The sequence below is a fragment of the Pholcus phalangioides genome, unplaced genomic scaffold (assembly GCF_987345545.1).
Source record: "Pholcus phalangioides strain wild (caught in Gottingen) unplaced genomic scaffold, Ppha-v1.0 ptg000001l_1, whole genome shotgun sequence".
NCBI lineage: Eukaryota > Metazoa > Arthropoda > Arachnida > Araneae > Pholcidae > Pholcus > Pholcus phalangioides.
This window is the reverse complement of record NW_028301594.1, coordinates 28,774,422-28,790,413: the sequence shown is the minus strand read 5'-3', so window position 1 is coordinate 28,790,413 and position 15,992 is coordinate 28,774,422. Positions and strand designations below refer to the sequence as shown.

At 37.3% G+C, this 15,992-nt stretch overlaps 1 protein-coding gene across 1 annotated transcript in view; it reads right to left on the bottom strand.

The window, feature by feature from the left end:
• The window catches only part of LOC149090282 (ras-related protein Rap-1b-like), a 54,227-nt gene extending 39,451 nt beyond the window's left edge, over window positions 1-14,776 (bottom strand). The window contains exon 1 of the mRNA XM_089233798.1: window positions 14,413-14,776. The gene's annotated coding sequence lies outside the window, so the exon portion shown is untranslated. The remainder of the gene's footprint in view (window positions 1-14,412) is intronic.
• Window positions 14,777-15,992: the final 1,216 nt, after the last annotated feature.

Below are 15,992 nucleotides of genomic sequence, written 5' to 3'. Positions count from 1 at the left end.
AGATCGTTTTCATTGATATAGAAAAACAAATTAGTTCAAATTTTTGTTTTGGTCTATTGAGGGCGAGGGCGTTGCAGGAGTGATTGGACCAGAATGTTTATTCGATATCTTCTGCATCTGAAACATTCGTAAAGCTTAAGCTGGTGATTCTTGGTTAAGGTAAAACATCACCAATAGTGCTTTATCCGCCAGTGTTAATTAAAAACGCAATGAAAATCTTATATAAGTGCCAGTAACAGGAAAATTCAGAAATGAGCTTTTAATCGCAGACCCCATTTATAGGAGTTTTATAGGAGTCTGATTTGCATATTCCCAGTGATTTGTTTTTGTGCAGCACTCTCTATCGACAAAAATTTGAACTAATTTTTTTTCCTATTAAGAAAAATATCCCCCCCCCTTTGTGAGAATAACTTTTTCGCAAACCGCATCCAAATACATCAATTTCTTTTAACTTTTATGAATTTTAAAAATATTTACAAATTTATAGCACACCTTGTATATAAATTACAATTATATAAATTATATAAAATGATTTATTTTTTAGCATTGAGTCAATTCGGACATTAATTTATACGATATGGTATCCCAATGGGCCTTATTAATAAATCATGGACTAGAACAGGGTACGAACACTTCTTGGAAACTCCTTTCAAAGCGCCTTACAACAAGGGATTCTCAAACTTTTTACGCATCCATGGAGATTTCAAAGATTTTGCGGTGATCTGCCTGATCTTGACCAAAAGCTGGTCCCACGAGCTTGATGTGTTATCAAAAGCTTCTTTCTGTGTTAAATATGATTTTGCTCTTCGCCCCTCCCCCCCCGGAATAGTTCGTGGAACTTCGATCTGATCTTACGGCACACACCATTTCATACAATTGTGTTACAGTAAAACCTGTTTACTTGGACACTTCTGCATCCTGGACATCTCCCTACCATGGACGATTTTCAAAATGGAACTGGCCCTAATCCTCTAACAATGAATGTCCACAATACACTACCCTTATATCCCCTGATCACCTTTCTAACTAGGACCAGATTTCAATGCAACCGCAGGTGTCCAACTCAGACAGGTTCTGATGTATTAAATTATGTTCAATTTTACTTTATTGTTAGAATATCTCATGTCCTCCCCAGGGTGACTATATGGCCTGTACCTTACGCGACATTCCCGTATTTTCCTGTCATCTTTGACTTCCCGACATTTTCAACAAGGATTGGAACAAATGTTTATTTTTTACTAAAATCGGAAATTTACATTATTTTCACAACTCACAGTTTATGATATAATAATTATGACTATAAATATTCATCTTCTACATTTGTCATTTTCAACGGTTCGAAAACTGCTCATACTAATGCAGCTACTTTTTCAGGATATCTTAATGGGAGAGAGATTTGTGTAATGAAAAAATAGTTCAATTTTTGACTACCAGGTGAAAAAGAAACCCCCCTTTTTTTTATTGATATCCCCTTTTTTTTCGTAGTCCGATTATATCGTGTATACCAAGTTTATGGAATACCTCCATCAGAACGGGTTCTTCATAGGTCTGGGTAGTGTCAGTATACTGACGGGTACTACATTGGTCTGGGCAATGTCAGATAGGTCTGAAACTACTCACACCTATATAGCACCACTTCTGGACGACGTATTCCAGTGAAACTTGGTACATACGCTATATGTGGAAAAAACTAAAAATCAATAAAAAAAAGTGCCATTAATTCACCTGGTGGTCAAAAACTTAACTATTTATACTGCATATATCTCTCTCTTCCATAGTCTCATTGAGATATCCTGAAAATTTGGCTGTATTCGGTTGACTAGTTTTTAAGGAGAAAATACTTAGAGTACGTTAATCCCATTCCCTTTATTATCCTGGCATAATTTTATTTGTAAAATATTTCTTGGCACCTAAACCGATCTCACAGTATCTCTGACGTGTTACGGTGTCACTTTTATGCACTCATATTCGTAGTCATTCCTGATTATATTTATGGCTAGTAATAAATTTATGACTAGTAATAATCACTTGAATTAAGTTTAGCATTATAAATGCATTAATACTTATATTTTTCGAATACATTTATATAATCAATTACTTTTCTTAATGCTACTACTACTACTAAATACTACTTAACCGTACATGCACCTCGTAAACATTCTTCTCGGGAATTTTCAACGAATCGGCACATGCCGGAATGTGTACTCTGAGTGTATGTGTAGCTCCTAACGTATTTATGTTGTTGAGCTGCGGTTGCTTTAGTTTTCATGCTGCCATCTGCCTTCCATTTTCTGAAGTAAAGATGGAAATGCTTGTATTTTCATGTCATGTCAGTATCGTGATGTAGGCCTGCCTGCTCTCTGCAGAGAGACTTTTTCAAATTGGAAACCGGCTTGCATTCGAACCTTGCATTAGCAATATCCATATGGGTTAAAATAACAATTGTACCTTTAAACTTGGATTCCCCATACCCTATCAACGAAAATGCGGTAAATTTCCATCCTACTGGCTGCTGCAACCACAGTAAAAAAAAATGTGTTTAATGATGTTTGATGAAAAACCGCTCAAAATGACTAGATGACTCTATTTCTGCCGTGCCGGGAAAAATAAGTGGAATCCTATATACGGGGTAAAATACGGGACGTCACATCAGAAACGATGCTATGAGTCGAAAAAGTCCCCAATTGTAGTTAAAATTGTTGAAGAAACGAAAATTTTGACCCTGACAAATATGTAAGATGAATATTTTTGTATTTATATCTATAATTATCATAATAAGTAATGAAAATGCTGAGATTATTCAATATTTTAGTTTTTTTTACCAATTCAAATTAGCATCGTTGCCAAAACGGGGCAAATGCATAAAAAATTTGGAAAAACTAAAAATACAGGAATGTCCTATAACACGGGACTGAAGTGGTCCACCAAATTGTTTCAGATATTTTACCGGTCCTTGGGTTCAGAAACATTGAGAAACGCTGCTGCACATACGGTCGAAAACCTTTCATTTATAACCTAACCACCGACGAAATCGGCATCTGTAATAAACTAAAAGTGAGACACATGTGTTAGCTTCATCAACCATTAGACGACTAAACGCCATGTAAGCAGGCCCCCCGAATCAAAACAAATTATAGACTCGATGAGAAAGGTTAAATACATTTCGTTGGGGGGGGGGGAATTAATAACCCAGGGCAAATATTGCGGAACATTTTTAGTATCCGAAACATCCCGGAGAGAATATCTCATGCTCCAAAACCCATTCCAACTTGATACCCGAGTGCGATAAACGAGTAATTGTAGGCTGACTCGATCCAGACAGGTATCGCGTATCATCTGGAGGGCAGAATGTAAATATTAGAGCCGCACCAGACGCATCATAAATATCTATTATAGTTACCCGCGTATAGATACGCTTATATATACTCTAAACCCGAATAATTAATGTAACCACACGTACTTCAAACACAGATATAACGGATTGGGTTTCCCAATGATTCCAATATATTCCGGGGATACGACGAAGTATTATATTCTGAGAGTCCAGGTTAATTATGAAGTCATCCCGTAAATAATGCCTTTTTTTTTGTGCTCTGGGGAAAAGAAAATATGATGCCCTGGAAAATAGTTTTCGGTCATTATTATAAATGTCTTCTGATTCAAAGGAGAACAGCAGTTTCCAAAAACGCCGTTTAGAAAAAAGGTCAAGGTTTTCCACGAAAATAACTAACCCACGAACAAACACGACTTTCTAATAGACTAAGTTTGTGTTTTCTTTTTCGAAGACGATTTGAGAAACTGCCGAACAGCTTTAATTACCACGTTTTTAGGGGATTATGGTTTGCGAATAAAAAAAACTTGTCCTTCTTTTGCTTAGAGAGAGAGAGAGAGAGTTTTATTTTTGTTTCTTTTTTTTCCGTCAAGTGGTTGTTGAAACTGCCAAATATTCTTCGAACATCTCGTTTAAAGGTAGAATATGGTTTTACAGACGAATGAGAAACTTGTTGTGTGTCTTCTATGTTATACATTTTTTTATGTCAAGATGGTTTGTCAAACTGCCAAACAGTTTTCGAACATCACGTTTTAAGACAATCGGGGTTTGTTTTTTTTTGAGCTCAAAAAACCTTTACGTCTTTGTTTTTTAGTGTTTTTTTTTGTACTTCGAGTTACAAATGTGAGTCGATTTCCATGTTAAAAAGTCTCGCCGCAGATAGCACGAGGCCTACAACGGTATACTATTCAATCATTGCACTTCATGCATAAGTTAGAAAAATTCATGGCAGATGGCAGCACTACACATAACAAACATTACACAGAAACAAACTTCAAGAAAGATTCACTACACGCACTTATTCCAACATGCACCAATTCGTTATAAGTTCCGCATTACAATATGCACGAGGTTCATGTCTGGTTTAGTAGTAGTAGTATTTTTTTTTCTCCCGCTGTGGTAGTCGAGAGTCGCATCACGAGGACCAGGGTTCCAACCCCACCGACCGTCGCTACAGTGGTGGTAGGCTGAAATTGAGGTTTCTGTCGTTATCAGCTTCCTCAACTTCCAACAAGGCGCAAATACGAGCCGATCTCCCGGTTAAAAGTCCCGGCCACAGAGAGTAACAGGCCTACAACGTGGAATAATTCAATCATTACACTTCACTCATAGTTATAAAAATTGATGGTAGATGGCAGCACTCCACATAACGAGCATTACGCAGAAACAAACTTGACGTTAGCCTCTCAACACGTATACGCACATTCCGGCATGTATTATTTCGTTAGGAACTCCATAAAAGAATGTGGATGAAGTGCATGTACGGTTAAGTAGTAGTAGTTTCTCTGTCAAGATGGTTTGAGAAATTGTGAAACAGTTTTTGAACAACCCGTTTTAATAAAGTCGTTTTTTCGAACAAAAAACACTTGTTCTTCTTGATGTGCAGTTTCTTTCTGTTCGTCCAGATGATTTAAGAATCTACCAACTAATTTTTGAACATGTCATTTTAAGAGAAACGTTTCTATGGATGAAAAAAAACTCGTTTGCAACGCTGTTTTTTTTACCAAGATGGTGTCGGATGTGTTTCAGACCTGTGGGTGCTCGATTTTATCTTTCTATGGGAGACTGATTTCCGAATTAATTTTAGGGGTACTCAGTCCGGTGCTTCAAAATGCCCTTCCAGTTCCGATGCCACTCTTCAAAACAGTCAAGTTTTTGTGCCGAAGTGAACTTCACTTCTTGTTGCGATTTTTTTTTCTGTCAAAACGGTTTGAGAAGCTGCTTAACTCTTTGGAGCTAGGTGGGTTAAAAACTGTCCCACCTTTTGCTTAGCTTTTTGTGCATGGTGGGATATATTTTAATCCACCTCGAAAAGTTGAAGTTACTCATAGTCATACAGTTTAATATTTTATTTAAAGTTTTTCATTCAGTTGGCAATGCCATGCTGTAAAAAAGGACTTATTGAAATGTTATTATTATTTTTTTCTTATTTTGAGTAATGACATGAAATAATCGAAATGAATGTTTTTTAAATTTTTTTATAATAAAAACAATTCTGTGCAACTAAGGTTGTTAATTTCTTTAAAATCGTCTGCCTCAAAGAGTTAATAGTTTATAGACACAGCATTTTTAAAGAGTCGTGGTTTTATGACGGGGGAAAAACTTGTCTTGCAGTTTGTTTTCAAGGTGCTTTAGGAAACTGCCAAAAAATAGTTCAACACCACGTTCCATGATAGTCAGGTATAAACTCATTATAAGGTAGATTATTAAGGTAAGTGGTATTCCTTTATAGGAAGACGTCCAGTGAGTGAGATGGGTGGGAAATTTTCTACCTCGAAAATAATTCATCGTACTTCTGTAATGGTTGCAACGGGTATTCAACAGAATTTAATTCGTGTGGTGTTTTTCCTTCTGAATGGGTGCTGTGTGTCAGAAAAATCTTTCCGCTTGAGTACCTCGAACAAATAATCATTTCTCAACGTAAATAACCATTGGCGTAGCCCGCACAACAACTCTCTTTAACACAAAATGTTTCTCTGTGTGATATTGCTTTCTTAAAAACCATCAGTCCATTTCAGGATACGCTGTACATTCGTTGCGTGGCAAGCGTTTTCAAAAATGTGACATTGCAGATAAACGACGAAACATGCCAGATTTCACCGAAGGTAAATGCCATTAGAATAAATATCGTAAACATACTGACTGATCACAAGGTAGTTACAACGCTACATCATCAGATTATCGCGGGCAACCCATTCAAGCGAAAGACGTCAGCGGACTCGGCGTGGATCTCAATTCGGGATATGGAATTCGATATCCATTTATTAAGAACCGCCGAGAGACAGCTTTCCAGAAATCTGATCGTATAAATCTCCGGAGAAGGCTCACAATATTTCATCCGCTCGAGAAATTATAACGCGCGAATATTGTTCTCCACTCGTGAAAGCAAATCAGAAACGTGTGGGCGCGTTTTAAAGCAATCGTAATTCAATTTGTTGGAGCGCGTCGAAAAGCGGAAAGAGGGGGGAACCCCCCCCCCCCCCCACAAAGAAATTAATTGTCGGTTCTCTCGAAAATCCCGCGACTTCCGGGGGATACAAAGCGCTTTTAACCACGGGCTTCTTCATTAATCGTATTGTAACTTGACGATTTTACGGTTCTCCGGAAGTGAATAATGGAACTATCTCTCTCTCTCTGAGTCCCCTCAGACGTACTGTACGCTCTCTCTCACCATTCTGTGACGTGCATGTTTGAACCTTTTCGCGTGGTGTGCTGCTTTTGCAGTTGTTTGAGAAAACCCATGGTGGCATTAAAGCACACCGTTAGCGGTAACAGAGAGCGACACGTAATTTCGCCACTGTAATGAACTACGCCCCTGATTTATTGTCTGTTATTGTCTGATTGGTTTTGTAGAGATATAGAATGGGTTTGAATGAGTTGGAGATGAGAATTAACGTTCTTTTTTTTTCCTGACGATTTCGAGATCTTATACAAAACCTTCCCACCGCAATTCCTCATGAGAATCAAATATTGAAGTTAATGGGTTAGGTTCACGCGTTTGATTTAAAATTGCACCCGCAGGGAAAGCATAATGAGGATTAGTATAAATGTGCATACATCCAAGAATGATGGCCACAGTAAGTGTTGAAAATAATCTCTCTGTTTTATAAATTTAGGTTGAGAACTAATGTTTCTCAACCTGAGGAAATATGCCTCCTTCCCTGTGACATTAGGATGTTTTAAGGGGGGGTCCACACGGGTGAAAATCTGTTGGAAGAAGAGCCACAAAGAGCTGTGAAAAAATAATTCTATTGTGAAGAAATAAGCTTCCAAGAGAAGTATGGTGGGAAAAATATGACTACTTTCAGATTCCAGCAGAGCTACCCACAGAACTTGAACCATCTCAACTCATGTGCCCATCATGCCCTTAGGAGGCCTACATGATGAGATCTGGTCCCATGATGTTCTCGATAGTAATGGAAATATTTACGTTACTATTTCCTGCTATATAAATATAGGGGGGGGGGGGAGGCATGAAAAGAAAATGCGCTTCCAAAGGGGGGGGGTCATAGACTAATAAATGTTAAGAAACACTGCTTTTAGATGGCAACGGTGATGTTAACTTCCAATTCTTCCAAGGTTTTCAAGTATCCTCACAAAATAAGATAATCCAAACTAGTAATGGCTGAGGATCTTGGGGGTTTCACGACTCTGCCATCAGAAAATGTCGCGACGTCATCCTCTGCACTGTCTGGCGATATCTTGGCAGGCCCTCTGTATCTAAAGTTGAGATAATGTGTCTACGAGAATTTTCTGTCGTATTCGATATAGAGGATCGATTATTCCCGTAAGCCCGTTTTTGAATGATTCAGGGGCGATTCGACAAATTATAAACAAATTACTTGAAAAAAATTAATTAAATTCACGCGTAAAGACACCGCTGACATGTTGGTAGACAGCAGTAGTAATACTGTTATGATTTCACAAAAATTGTACTTGTGGTGACATCTCTTGATAGGAGTATAAAACATTGTTATATAAATGTAATATAATTGTATAAGTAGACAGTCTACTAGATCTCATTGATCTATCGCATTCACATTTACTAACACTGTATAATTTATCTTCGATTGTCCAAGAACATTCTCGCCGATACATGTCTGTTCTTTTTGCTGTTATGAACGTGGGTCCATGGCAGACATAAATATTTCTGGGGGGGGGGTGCACGACCGAAAGTGGTGGGGTCCAGGACAGGCAACAAGATTTCCGCGGTGTCTACGGCTAAAAGTGTTTGGGAACCAGCGGTCTTTAACCTTTTTACAGCTGCGGACTGGTGGAGGCAGTTGAACAATTTCGAAAACCGGCGGAAATGTGAGAAATGATTTTTGCAATGACAAAAAATACATAAATGAGGGAAAACAGTTTGCGGACCAACAAAAAATAAGTAAATAGGGAAATAATAGATAAATGCACACGAGAAATAATTTGCGAACCTCCAAAAAAAGATATACAAGGGGAAAAGCTTTGAGGACAGACAAAAAAAAATAATAATAAGTACATAGAGTAATAATAAATACGATAAATAATTTGCGAACCGGCAAAAAATAGTCAAATGTGAGAAATAATTTGTTGAAAATGAGTAAATGGAATAAATAATGAATAATGAATTTTTTTGCAAATGACTCTTCAGAGCGGAACTCACCTTTTTCAATAACTGAAAGTTTCACCGCACGGGGGGACTGTATAAAAAATTAATTTCTTTATTTTTTTATAATTAATTTTTTTATTTTCTTTATCCCCCTCGGACATATTTAAAGTAACTGCACGTCGCATTTGAAAACTTTTTATAATTAGAAGTATGTTTCTTCAAGTGAACGGGTGCAGAGATATCTGCTGCAAAAACAATTTGGGACAGCCTGTATTGCGATGTTACTAATTTGTAGGGTTTATTTTTGGCCTGTTCGAAAATCATTCGGCTACTTTTACCGGCCCGGCCCACCACCTTCTATAGCAGAAAGCCTCCACGTGAGGCTCGTTTCACCTATAGCCATTGGATATTCTGCAAAAAAAAAAAAGTCAAGATTTCGCATACGTCTGACTGCTATATCCAATGGCTACAGGTGAAATGGGTGACTTCAGTGACGTCAAAGCTTCGCGCGGAGGCTTTCTGCTATAGAAGGTGTTGCCCAGCCGCAGTTGTAAAACACAGTGACGCCGACTTACTCATTTTCCAACTAGATTGGGTTTTTTTTTCCCCCGGCCATTTAGTTGAAAAAAATTCCCACCATCTAGTTACTAGTTATTTTTCTAGAATTTTTTTTAAATTTTCCGTGTGTACTAGTAGTCTATTATTAAATTACGTGAAATTACGGGAATGTCCCAGGAAATGCGGGACGCATAGTCATGTGAATAATGACTAAAATTCTGTTTGTTTAAACTTTCTAATTCTGTTGTTTTTAATTTTTTAATTCTGTTTGCCCGGTCTCTAGTTATTTTTGATGAAGTTGGAAAAAGTTTTTGATTGTTGGCAACACTGGCAAAAAAGAGGTTGAAGAACACATACATACTGGTCTTGGTCGGTACTCAATTATAAAATTTTGATAAAATATCTTTTATAAAACTTGGAAGAACCCCAACCAATATGACTATTTGTTACATTCGCTCGAACGCTATAGGCTTATTGGTTCTTTTTTATTCGAGTTTTGTAAAAGACATTTTATCAAACTTTTATAGTGTAATCCCGGCATAAATGTTATTCTGATTTAAAGGCCTATTTTCAATTTGATATCCCGATTATTTCATAATTCACGTATTCACATAAAAAAAAGAAAAATAATTGTGTTAACGTATTTTTTTTTGTAAATTGCGGTACAATATATTTTTAAATTGAATGTACGGTGCATTTAAGCCAAATGTTGAAATAACTGACGAATGGTGACTCGAAAGGCTTAACCGGGAAATCAAGTCGGTTTTTTGAGTGATGAAATCTATGCGAAATTATTTAAATAATTTCCGAATCTGAATAATGTCGAAATTATTCACGGCCGAAGAATTTATTCAATTTAAAAATAATTTTTTGTCCGTCGAAAAATATGCAAATTTTCTAATATTATATAAATCCTGATATCATATATGAATCCATTTCTTGCTAGTGACTTCCAAATGAAACGCCGTCTCGTTCCAAATATGGTTTCCTCTACACTGTGGATTGCCTCCGAACAACGCGATGTCATCGTTATTGCGGGAATGTCTCTGGGAGACTTTTAATTTACCAAAAGGACATCTTTTCCAAGAAGTTCAACGAGCCGGAATATTAGAATTTCCACGTTTAATATATTCAACTGCTAATCCATATGCCACGATTTCAATAAAACACGTTAAGATAGGTTAACCAGCCGTATTTTTTATGTCAAAGCAGATGACATCGTATTGGTCGATCAAATGGAGCCCGCTTGAATTCATTTAATAAGAAGAGGGAAAAAGTATGTACTGTATATGTTACGGTAAAAATGTGATAAATCGGTTAGTATACATAGTAACCAGTAATCATTCATACTTATCAATCGTCTTGGTAAGTTTGATAAATTTTTCACTTTTACCGGTGAATATGCATGTACCCAAGCGTCACTGATGAATACTTGAAATTTATCGCCTTTATGAGTGATTATGCATATACCCTAGTGTAATTAGTTGATTTGACGAATGTGAAAAAAATTCCGAATGGGTCTTACATGTGATGAATATAGTCGGACCTCGATATAATGATAACAAATTTTACGATCGTACCCCGATATAATGATACAATACATGTGTGTATGAATTATCACGTATAGTATTTATTATGTTTACCAAGGATGCGACGTTTAAGTATTATTCATAGTTATCGGTAAAAGTGATTAATTTAGGGGAAAGTTGTTAAATTTACCAACGAGCTTCGGTAATATGCATAATCGCTGGCAAAATTGATTAATTTTGGGAAATTTATTTAACTTACCAAAATGCTCGGTGATTATGCATAATGACCGGCTATTATAATACAATAATCGGATTCATCATTTACAGTACAATTATATATAGATATATGTGTGTGGTGTGGCTGAATTGAATAAAACAATTTATTAGGAAGCCACGGGTGCACTTGTGTTCGCTAGGGAAAGTCAACGTAGGCATTCATCTAGGCCTCCAACTTTCTGAAGAGGAGACGAATACGGTCAGTGAATAGATGGTTTTGTCTGGACACCACAATCAAAGATTGCGCAAGAGCTGGATAAAGCTATCGTGAATAAACGATCCTGGCGGGGGGGGGGGGGGGAATGCACCACCTACTAAGTCCAAAACGAAAATCTAGTCCATAACCACGGTTGGCGCAGTGGTAAGATGCTTGCCTTCCAATACGAAGGTTACCGTCAAGGTCCACGGGTTCAAATCCGGCCAAAGAACATTAAAATCAAGTTCTTTACCTACCGGTCCCGGGGTGACCAACGGTAGATGGAGCCTTCGTTTCCCACTCAACTCCACTGCTTGGAAATTGACGTAGGGCGATATATGACCGGAGTTGGTGGGCGGTAAAGTAGTCCCCCTAAGCCCCGTTTTTGGCCAAAGTTCTTCTAATGTAATACTTGAACGGCCCCAAGAGATTAGACGGCATGTCGAAAAAACTCATTTATTAATTACTTATGACCCACTTTAATTGGGAATTCTCACCGAACTGTCGTCGTAGGACGGATGAAATAAGCAAAAAAAATAAATAAATAAATTATTGCACTGTAATAATACAGGGTGGACTAGGGAATTCCTAGACACATTTCAAAAATTTATAGTAAATAAACCAATTGCATTAAAGAGGTCCGGTTTGCACTGCACTAAAATAATTACCACAGCCTAGAACTTAATGCTCAATTACATTGGGCGAGTTTACTAGCTACTCCCTTGGGGTTTTACTCGCTGCTACTAAAGTCGTGCTCTGTGTAATAACGTCATCAAGTAAACTCGTCGCTGGCTCTGCTAGTGCGAGAAAAGTTAAGGGAATAAGCTACTTTTGTCTCGCTACTCGCCGGCGTTTTTGTTATCTTTCGGGTGCAATATGGGTGCATATAATGGGTGTGGCTACTTTTATTCCCCCCCCCCCCGCTTTGGCTCGCAACAAAAGAGAAAGACGACAATGCGTAAAAAGGAAGGGAAAGAAAACTAGTTGCTCGCTTTTTACTAGTCCTGTGCAATTGAAATTCACTGCGCTAGTTGAAACCGGTTCGCTGTTAGCTACGCTACTTTACTCGCCGGAAACTAGCTAGTCAACTCGCCCAATGTAATTGAGCCTTTATATTTTGATTTTTGATTTTTAAAAAAAATTCAAGTTTCACTAGCAGGTGGCGCTGTAAAACGAAAAACTTAGCACTACACGTAAAATGCAATACAAACAGCACATAATTAATGTTCATAACAACTTGCATTATATAAAACGACAATATTTCTGAACATCAACACTTTTTTCACCCGTTTAGATGTAATCTGATCTGAGCTAAAAAGGTCACTCATATTGAAATGTGATAGTTTGATACCTTGTGATGCTCATATTGATTTTATGTAACATCAATTTTTTATTATAAACATTAATTATGCACTGTTTGTGTTGCATTTTATGTGTCAGATCGAGTTTTTCGTTTTACTGCGCCTCCTATAAGCGAAATTTGTGAATTTTTTTTTGATGTACAAAAAAAAGTCTGGTAAATATTTTAGTGCAAACCACGCTTTTTTATGTCAGTTGATTTGTTATCAATTTTTTTAATGCTTCTAAGACTTCTCGTCCACCCTGAGTTTAAATCTGTGCATATAATTCAATATTTGAACTGTATCATTTTTATAAAAAATGGTTTCCAATATATATTACATTCAACTATTCTACAGGAAGCTAAAAAATTCATAATTTAATGGCAATCCATAATGAATATCTGAATATTATCATGCAGAAGATAGTTAACGATATTTCAACAAAGTTTACGAATTAATTACAATCAAACAGGCATTGATTAGGCCGGGATTAAAATAAAATTTGGAAAAATTATAAAACTTGGAAAATACAACCAATAAGCGCATCGGTCACGTTCGCGGGAATGTAACCAATAGGGTTATTGGTTGTTTCTTCCAAGTTTTGTGAAATATCTTTTATCAAACTTTTCTAGTGTATTCGCGACTTAACGGTAAATGTGATAAATCCGGTTTTTGTGCGTAATCCCCGACCATTTTCGTAATTTTCATAAATTTCCCTGAATTTATCAATTTTTCCGGCGATTATGCACAATACCCCAGCGTCGTTGCCGTTGGTAAACATGATAAATCCTACTAAATTCATCACATTCTGTAGTTATTATGCATAATTGTCATTTCGTACTGGTAAATGTGATAAACCGGTTTGGTTGTCGGGATTTATTATTTAAGTGACTGTACTTGTGAGCAGAGTCTGAACCGGATATAATGAACCTTGATCTAACGAATGCTTCTTAACATTCTCGAAATAACTCCTGTTTTACGAAGTCTACAATCAGACCTAGATATAACTCATATTTCACAAATTTTACGATTGCACCCTGATATAATGAACTCTCCTTTAAAAATATTTACGATCTTACCCCGATATTACGTATCGTTTCATCAAATTATCATTACGTATAATTTTTTTTAGTATTTATCAAATTTACCAATGACGCTTGGGTATTGTGCATAATCCCCGGTAATAGTGATATTTTTTAGCATTCATGAAACTTAGCAACGACACTGGGGTATTATGCATAATCGCCGGTAAAAGTAATAAAGTTTTATCAAACTTATCAAAATGGTCGGTGATTATGCATAATAACAGATTTATCACATTTACCGAAACCTATCCATGCACATATATAGTTACGCAGTCCTGTAAAAAAATCGTATTTAACATTCAAAATGAATCTAAATAAAATCTATAATGCATCTAATATTATCTCATTCCATTTAAAGCGTCTATTTTTTGCATATAAAGGATATTATCTTATATTATCGTAAGCTTTTGAAAAGTTTTATGAATTCAAAGTTAATAATAACTATGAGCACGGATAATCACCAGATCACGATGATACCCCGATATTACAAATCATTTTTATAAAATCATCATGACGTATTAATTTTTTTAGCATTTATCAAATTTACCGATGACACTTGGGTATTATGCATAATCGCCGGTAAAGTATCAAATTTAACAACTCACCGATACGATTATGCATATTAATCAGCTATTATGAATAATAACCGGCTTCTTCATCACAATACATCCGTGCACATAAATAGTCATGCATTATCCCATAGCAAAATCTTATTAAACATTCAAAATGTATTTACAGAAAAGTTTTGTAAATTCAAAATTGACAATTATTATGACGGCGCATAATTACCAGCAACACGACGGAAGTCACAATTTCCACTGGAGCCCCACAAAGTTGCCTCTCGGGAAAAGTAATTTCTGGAATTACTAACAAAGTTTGTAATGTCTATTTTTCCTCTCAGAGAAAACAAGAAATAATGATAAATAATTATCTGGAGACACTGTTGCAATGTCAGTTGGTGTTGCACACAACTGTTGCTCTTGGAATTATTATTTTTTCCCCCTCCACGCACAGAAAGAGGATTCAACAGAGTTGCGAATCCACTGACAGAGAGCGAGACAGAATCCACACCACCACAGACCAGAGAGATAAGACTGAGACACTTTGAGCTTGAGCTTGAAATGTTATTTTATTTTCCCGTGAGAGAGAGAGAGAGGCTCCGGGAGTGCTCCGGGTCCACTAACATGTGAGTGATTCGGCGCATGCCCGGTGTCATCGAGATCCAGCCAACTCGCTCGGTGATTGGCCCCGTTGGTTCGATTCCCGGAAAATGTTTTCTGCCGTAATTATTTTTGCTAACATAGCGCAAAGTTGTTCTCTCTCTTATCTATTTTCTTTTAACACATTTAACTGCTGCGTCTTATTATTACTATAATTGCAAGAATCAACTATTACGGGTCTTGGAAATTTTCTATGTTATGATGATGATGATAGATTTATAATTTGGACATTAAGGGGAAAAAAAAAATTTTTTTTTTGGTTCGGGTGAAAATTTTTTTGCCCGGAAATGAATTTTACTGGAATTTTTAACAGATAGTTGGAGAATTAGCGCATAGACGGCGCTGCAGAGTGTTATAATTTGGGCACTAATCGAGCAAGGGTTGCAACGTCCGGCTCGTGAAAAGGCGTGCATCATACCTGCTCAACCCATGGCTTGTGGCCCAAATGTTATCCCACGAGGTCATCTGATGTGTCCCGTGATCTCAAACCTAATGTTGCAAAAATGAACCGAGTGGCACATTTCCACTTAAGTGAAGCACGGTGCAAATCACATCACTCAGCTGACCAGCGATGCACTTCCACATCACTTAAGAGTCCCCGCGACGCATTCCCAGATCACTTGAGTGACCCGCGGCACAATTCAGACCCACTTAGGTGTCCAACGGCATACATTTTCAGACAATTTAAGTGTCCTCCGGTACATTTATAGATCTGTTACTGTCCACTTTTATTGTATCATCGAGAACATAACATGTTGAATCAGCGTTATCTTCAGGTCTGTCTAGTCACAAAAAATTCTCTCGCGCAGTCCCCGCACTTGGCGACCGTTGGCCACAGTCTTTGGTGAGCCGCCGCACACTCCCCCCCCAGTAGCGAACTTACGGTTCGAAACGGTCCGGGAAATGGACAGTTCGTCCGGAACGTGTTTTTCTTGTCTGAGGAACGGGAGGCGTAGGTAAGGTAATTCTTGTTGGTGACGGACTGGAATCGTTCACGTCTGAAACCAGGAAGGCGGGTTTCAGTCTGTCCAGAGAAACTGTTCTTTTTTTTCCACGGACATCGATGTCGAATGTCTTTTCACGTCGTTGAATCACTTGAAATGGTCCGTCATATGGAGCTTGAAGCGGCTTTCGCACTCCATCGTGCCG